Here is an 8,160-nt window from a genome sequence, read left to right on the forward strand (position 1 = left end):
ATTTAAAAATAATTCAACAAACTTACTTTTGAAATTCCGAGCACATTTCGTCCAATGAAAATCCATCTGACTTCACACGACATAGCATTGATTTGACTAGCTTGTCATCCTTCACTCTTTGCAATGTTCTCCAAGGTGTGATAGTCATATCATCTAGAAGTTGCTTCATTTCAGGACATGTTTTACTGCTCGTACATATTACAGATTTAGACTTTTTAACTTTATGTTTTTTTATGGCAATATTATCCCACATGTCGAAAATCTCATGAATAAATTCCCATATCTCCCCAGTTCTAAATGCCAACTGGAAAATTTTATTCATGCCTCTAAATAAATTTGAATTTACTTTGCCACATTTTGAATTGATTTTATTCTCAATTTGATAACTTGTTTCCATACAACATTCCTTATGAAATCTTAGATTGAATTTTGTCTTATCCCCACCACATTTTTCTACAAATTCATTATAAATAAATATGACCCTTTGGATGAAAGTCATAGACATTTTATACTCATTATCTGCATTATGATCCCATGCCAATAACTTTGCTTCTGTTTCTGTTAAACCAACATAAATGATGCATTTCATTGTTTCAAAAAGAGAGTTATTGGGATATTCCTTGATCAATTGTCTTTTGGCCTCTGTTGAATGGTTCCCTCCAATTACATAATATTTGTATTCAAAACATTGTGTCCTATCAAATGCCTCTTTGTTGGGAACTTGATTTGGATCAACAAGAACCACATAATCCACCACATGTGCATATGGATTGTACATGAACAATGTTTTCAAATTATGGACATGTAGGTGATGTGCCTTTCTAATTTGATATTGAGATTGTCCTTCATTTGGCCTATAGAATTGGCTGACATTAAGTTGAAATGTTTTGCCACCATTAATTAATTTATTCTTCATCAAGTGATCTTGAATGACATTTTGTTTTGTTTTAATAATGTCATCCTCTAAATCAGCACCTGGTGTTATGATTTCTCTGTTGCCTTTAGAACTTTCACTTTGATCTTCATTGTTGCCCATGATTTTTACAGATTGACCAACTTTTGATTTCTTCTTCTTACCGGTTAACATATCTTCTTCTAGATAACAATCTCCTCACCATCAAATAGAAGAGAGACATTCGTGACCATTTTTATTTTTGGTGTTTTATTTATTTTCTCCTTTTGAACAACAACTCTAATCTCCTCCTCAATAATGGTAACGTATTTTCCAGCTTCAACTTCAATTTCCACATCTTCAAAAGCAACATGTTTATCTTTACTAGATTAACCTGTTATCACCCCAAGAAACTCTCCTAGGTTGTATATCAGAGATGCTCAGGAACATTACAGACTCAACAAAAATGTTGGAAAATGGTGGATGAATGGAAGAAATGTTGCATATTCAAGCCAGATAACCACTTCTACTATGCTTAACCCCAGACATGGGTGAACACCCCCAGATTACAAGGCTTTAAACCACCAATCACTCACAGTTCAAGGAATAGGTGAACATGGAGAATACTGATCACACCAGCAGATGCACAAGACCATGTGATGGTCGGTTGCAACCAGTTAAAAGGTCTGTAAATCTATTTCTTAATGCACAGACAGGATGACAGCTCCCTAGCACCAAGAAAACAGAAACCTGCATACACCTTCAATAATACATACTAGATTCTAACATAGAGGTGGGATGACAGCCCCTCTAATGCTAAACATCAATAGCACATGAAAAGAATGCATAATAGGCACAACCTGGAACAAAGAAGAAGTGGAAAGTGAGCAATTAACAACAAAAGAAGCTTTCATTAGCTGAAAATGAAGACTAGAAGCTGCAGGTATTACAGTAGTTACTGTCTCCAGAAGTTAAACTTTACATCAAAATAACATTCATCAACCCTCATTACATCTTGTTTTTGGGTATATATAGAGTTTGTTTACAAAATATCTGCTATCCTATGCGTGGAGGGGTCATAATGGACCACCAACCACCTTAATTCTCTGATATGGGTCTCTGATACAATTTGCTGCTTCAATAAATGAATTTGACCTTTCCTGACATTCTATTGTCCTTCTTGAGTAGATGGAATGAAATATGGATGAAATTCCATGCTTAATAAACATTTTAATTGCTCGAGGCTTGTCCTTCTTGTCCTTGGACCATACTGCTCTTTGAATGCGGTGGTTGAAGACTAACTGTGCCGGGTACAGGTAGCTGGCCACCTTCGTCTTTCGGGAGCACAGGACAGGCTATGAACAGGGATAATATGGCGGAGGCGAGAGCAGGTTGGGGAACAAACAATAGCTGTTGGATCCAACAAACGAATGGCGGAGATTGAATTGGAGGGAGCCATCGGGAGGAAGTAGGCGGAGACAATTGTGAGTAGTCGGATCGCGGTCGGGCAAATTCGATGGCGATCGGGCGCGAAAGGTGCGTGGAAATTAACGAGCGGGAGGACAGGCGGACGACAGTAAGAGGTTTCCCCGCACCGCTTATCGGAGGCGGGCAGTATTCGTACGCGAGGGTGTGATCCAGTCTTTGTGCGACACGTGGTGGAGGAAAACCACTTTCCCCGCGTATTATCGTACGCGCAGGTTGCGGTGTCGAGAAGAGCGACTACCGTCAGATCTCAAAGGAAATGATCGGACGACCAAGGTTTAAAGCACGTGATTTGATTGATGTGACAGGGGAGGGCATCGGCGGTAACGCTTTTTGTATGCGCGTAGTTATATGACCATGGTTTCATAGGTTTAGCTTTGCGCCTGGGACCTGAGGGAAAAAGGGTTTATACGAGGTTTACAGGGTTTTGGAGGCAAAATGGAAAAAAAAGGGGTAGCGGGACTTATAAGGGTATAAAGCAGATGAAGGGGGGAAGGATAAAATGAACTGTTGTGAGCTCCCTTTTTGCAAAAAACACACGGCCACAGTGTTTTTGAACCAACAAATACCGAATTATGTAGCAGAGCTAACGCTGGCTCCTTCTGGGATGAGATTCTCCCTGTGAGGTCTCAAGAACCTGCAGATCAATGCCTTTCCAGTTGAAAACAAATTAGCCAAAATTCCTAGTGTTCCATTGGGCATGGAGTCTACTTTGCCTACACAAAACTGATAAAAATAAAATATTTACAACTTTTAAGGCCATAGACCTTAAACCACATAATTTTTCAAAAAACGCCCATTAACTGGGCCATAAAAAACTGCCTCTCCTCTCATACTTTTCAGTATGAAGGTGTTGTTCCTTTGAATCTGAGAAATGATGAAAGGCCCTGTCCAGAAAGCATCAAATTTCCCATGGTTTCCTTTCTTTTCCTTCAATGCATCCCATTTCAGAAGCAAGTCTCCAACCTGAAAGTTATCTGATTTTGTTCCTTTGTCAAAGGCTTCCTTGATCTTTCTTTGATGTGCTGCAGCCTTTTTAACTAGCTGTTCTCTAATCTAATGTACCTCTGCTAAATCAATGATCCTCTTTGCCATGTCTTCTTCTTTGTCCCGCTCTTCTTGAAGGAATTTTGCCACAGGGAGAGTTAGCTGAATTGGGAATACAACTTCAGTGCCATATACTAGCTTGAAAGGAGAATTCCCTGTGGATTTCTTAATGGTCACTCTGTCGGCCCACAGTGCATACTTGAGCTTGGAATCCCAATTCTTTTTATTGTCCTCCAATAGCTTCTTAATTATCCTTATCAGGTTTTTATTTGAAGATTCTGCTAGACCATTGCCTTGAGGATAATATGAGGTGGAATGAACCAGTTTAATACCCATTGAATTACACATATCCACCAATTCTTTTGCCTTGAAGGCTGCTGCATTATCTGTGACTAATTTATGTGGAAAACCAAATTTGGTAAAGATATTCTCTGTTAGAAACTTCATGACCACATTTTGATCAGCCTTCCTAGTAGGGGCTGCTTCAATCCACTTAGTGAAATAATTAGTGGCTACTAATATCCATCTGTGCTGGCCACTGGAATGAGGATTGATTTCTCCAATAAAATCCAAGCCCCACTGCTGAAAAGGTCCTTTTGCCTGTACTGGTTTTAGGGGCAGGGACTTCAACTGCTGCTTTCCTTCAAATCTTTGGCACCTGTCACAAGATTTAACAATTAAAAATATATCAGAAAATAAAGAGGGCCAGTAATACCCAGCTCTCAGAATTTTATGGGCAGTGGTTTTCCAATAATGTTACCCTCCACACATGTTGGAATGAAGTTGCTGCATGACTTCTATTGACTGTTCTTTGTCTAGACACCTTAAAAGCACTCCAGATGGATCCCTCCAGTAGAGCAGATTTTCATTAATGCAATATTTAGCTACCCTAAGCTTAATACTTATGGATTGACTTTGAGTAAATCCTGAAGGGATTTCTAGCTTCAGCAAGAAATTAATTATAGCAGAATACCAATCACAAGAAGCTAGGTTTTCTTCCATAGACTGCTTTCTCTCTGGTTCAGCTGCTTCCTCTTCTTCATTTGTTTGACCAATTTTTGCAATTGTGCACAGGAAATCAATATCAAATGATCTGCAATTTTCTTCAGCTAACAACCTGGCAAGACCCTGACCTCTGACCAGCTTGGTGGGCTTTAATTCTATATTAAATTCAATTAACTTTGAAATCCATTTAGCCCTTCTTCCATCAGCATTGGGTTGTGTTAAGATATCTTTTATTGCAGTAGAGGGTACACATGCAATTATCTTGGAATGAAGAATGTAAACTCTGAAGGCTTTCAAGGATTTGATAAGAGCATATGCTTGTTTTTCAATGATGTCATACCTCAGTTCTGCATCCCTCAAGTTCTTGCTAAAAAATGCTACTGGATGTTATGAACCTTCTTCATCTGCCTGCAATAAAACTGCTGCAATGGTATTTTCAAAGGCAAATGAGAATATATGGAACTCCTTGCTGTAATCCAGACTTATCAAAGTGGGAGCCTCCTTAATAGCTTTCTTGATGGAATCATATGATTTTCTTGCTGCATCAGTCCACCTGACCTCTGCTCCTTTCTTCAACATGGAGGTAATATGCTTCACCAATTCTGCAAAGTTTGGGATAAACCTCATGACAAAATTGATTTTGCCCAGAAAGGACTGAATATCTTTCTTTGATCTTGGGACAGACAAAGTCTGTATTTCTTTTACTCTTTCTGGGTCAATTTGAACACTTGCAGTAGAAACAACATGTCCTAACAGCTTACCTTCTTCTAAAGCAAATTGTGATTTTTTAGGATTGACTGAAATCCAAAACCTTCTGCACTTCAAAACCACTTTTTCCAAATGCTACAAATGATTTTGATGGCTGCTGGAGTATACTGTTATGTCATCAAGGTAGATAAGGACAAATTCATCCTTCTCTCCTACAAATCCTATATCCATAGCTCTCTGAAAGGTTGCTCTAGCATTCATCAATCCAAAAGGCATCTTGGCATACATAAAATTGCCCCAAGGAGTAGTAAACACAGTCTTCTCTTGGTCATTTGGATGCACAACAATTTGATTAAAACCTGAAAAATCCGTCTAGGAAAGACATCACTTTGGCTCCTGAGACCTTCTGCAGCAAATGCTCCATCTTTGGCAGAGGATAGTTGTCTTTCTTAGAGAATTTGTTTAAGTTTATGAAATCAACACACAATCTGATTTCCCCACTTTTCTTTCTCACCACTACTAGATTGGCTACCCATTGGGAATATCTAAAAGGAACTATAATCTTTTTTTTTTTTTTTTTTTTTTTTTTTTTTTTTTTTTTTTTTTTTTTTTCCGTGTGGTTCACGGGGCACCAGAGGTGGGCCGCTACATCCACGTAGAGAAGCGGGGCAACTCCCCGAAGGGAACTGCCGTTCGGCCGTTTCAGACTTGACCCCGAGGAGGTTTGATCCCGTGACCTCTCAAACCGGGAGAGTACTATCAACGGGAACTCAACCATTTGAGCTAACCCTCGGGGCTTGGAGGAACTATAATCTTGGCAGCCATCAATTTTTTAATTTCTTTTTCAATTAGAGGAAGAAGCATAGGATTTATTGGTCTCAACTTTTGTTTGAAAGGAATGGTGTCTTTCTCTAAAGGGATTTTATGCTGAATAATATTTTTATCATAAGTTTTCAGGTCACTATATTCCCAGGCAAACACATCAGCAAATTGCTTCATTAATTTGCAGTATTTAGCACTCTGGTCAGTAAACAGATGAGTGGACAAATTTATGCATCCGGGCTGACCTGGATTCCTTATATCATGCTTACAGACTGGAGATTGGTCTTCTTTTTGGGCAGTCTTATAAGGCACATCATTCTGGTCAAACAGTCTCTCTAAAGGAATTAAACCCTTAGGAATATGATTGCTAGAAAGCTGGACAATGCTATTTTTGCCAATTTTATTTCTAAGCTGGGACTGGGTTTTTCTTCCAAGGCTACATTTTCTTGATCAATTTGCATTTCAGAAAACTCATCAATGACTTGTAGAAATCTATTTATCTCATTATCATCATCAAAAACTTTCCAATGCTGGACATTATCAGGCAAGGATGGTCTATACTTCACTTGGACTTCATAAACCAGTCTGGGAGGTATTGGAGGAATAAATAGACTAGCAGAAACAACAAGGGAATCAACAAGCTGATTTTTGGCTCTAGGAATATATGAAATACAGAAATAACCAAAAGAATCTCTGATTCTCCATACCTCATCTCTGTATGCTTTTAGCCTTGGGTGCTTTGCCTGAAACATTTTATTTACTTGCTGAATGATCAAATCAGCATCTCCAAACACTTTTATGTTCCTAATTCCACTGTCTTTTGCTGTGTTAAGGCCCAATAGCAAAGCCTCATACTCTGCTATATTGTTTGTGACTTGAAAAGCCAGCTTAAAAGACAGATGTGTGCTTTTTTGTTCTGGAGATATCAGCACCACCCCTGCTCCTGCAGTCTCCCTAGAACATGCTCCATTAAAGAACATCTCCCAAACCTGACTTCCTTGCTCTCCCTCGGCCCGATTTGTTGGTTTCCTGAGCTGCATTGATGCCTTCTAAGATTCTTCTATTTGGAGAATACATGCTCCAAAATCAGTGTCCACAACATATATGGGATGATTAGTAGGATTCTTCTCATCACTGATGATGTATGCCAACTGTGCTTCTCTGTACAATCTCCTACTTTTCTCCTCCAAAAATTAGGATAGTGGCATAAGATAGATCATTTTGTAATGTCCCACCTAGTCTCTTAATCCACCCTCTAGACAACAGCATGCCAAACTTAGGAGGGACATCTGCTACCACAATATCCATCATCATACTCTTCTTGGGCAACTGAGTTAAAGTAATGGCCAGGTCTTTGATTAATCCTAGGCATTTCACTTTCCTTGAATCAAAAGAGAATAAATCATGATAGGGTCTGGTGATATCAAGGCCTAACTCTTCCATGATAGCTTTAGGCATCAAATTGTGGCTGACCCTTGTATCTAGCAGGCAATTGTGGAGGATTTTGTCATGAATGGTCAAGGAGACATAAAAAGATGGAGAATTATTATCAGCAGGCTCAATGATGGGGCTAAGCACAATGGCAGGCTTGTCATCTTGCAAATTGACAGAGTCAGTGGAGGTTTTTGTGATTTCCAGCTCAAGAGCTTCAAGGATAGGCTTTCTAAACGCCTCACTCTTTACCAACTCTACCAAAGGCACAAATATTTTCAACTTCTAGACTTTTGACTCAAAGCTGAAAGAAGAAGATAACTTATCAGAACCTTTTACCTCTTGAATTAGAGCTTTGAGGATGACTGGGTTAGCTACTGGCTTTCTCTGTCTGATATTCTATGATTCTGTTTGGACAACAGCTCTTTGGGCAGCATTCTCCTTGAAATTTTTTGCATTTGACCTCAGATTGTATCTTTGCTTTTCACCAGTTTGTAGAACAGCCTCTTTGTCCCACTCCTGACTATCTTGTTCCTGCAGCAAAGATTCTTCATAAGCAGCCAATGTAAAAAATGTAGCGCTGCCTTTATCTTCCATGCAATGAATTTCATCCTCATCTTCAAATTGTTCCTCCTCCATGACTACATTTTGGAAAGGAGATTTAACTTTCTGTTCTTCTTTTGATTCTTTACCCCTCTGAATTATTTGTAACTGCTCACTTGCTCTTCTGAATGGATTGGGATTTCTTGGAGCAAATGTGTTCTGCTGCC

Source organism: Pinus tabuliformis, chromosome 8 (genome assembly GCF_031772625.1).
Source record: "Pinus tabuliformis cultivar Carrire ecotype Pingquan chromosome 8, CPIR1, whole genome shotgun sequence".
Lineage (NCBI taxonomy): Eukaryota > Viridiplantae > Streptophyta > Pinopsida > Pinales > Pinaceae > Pinus > Pinus tabuliformis.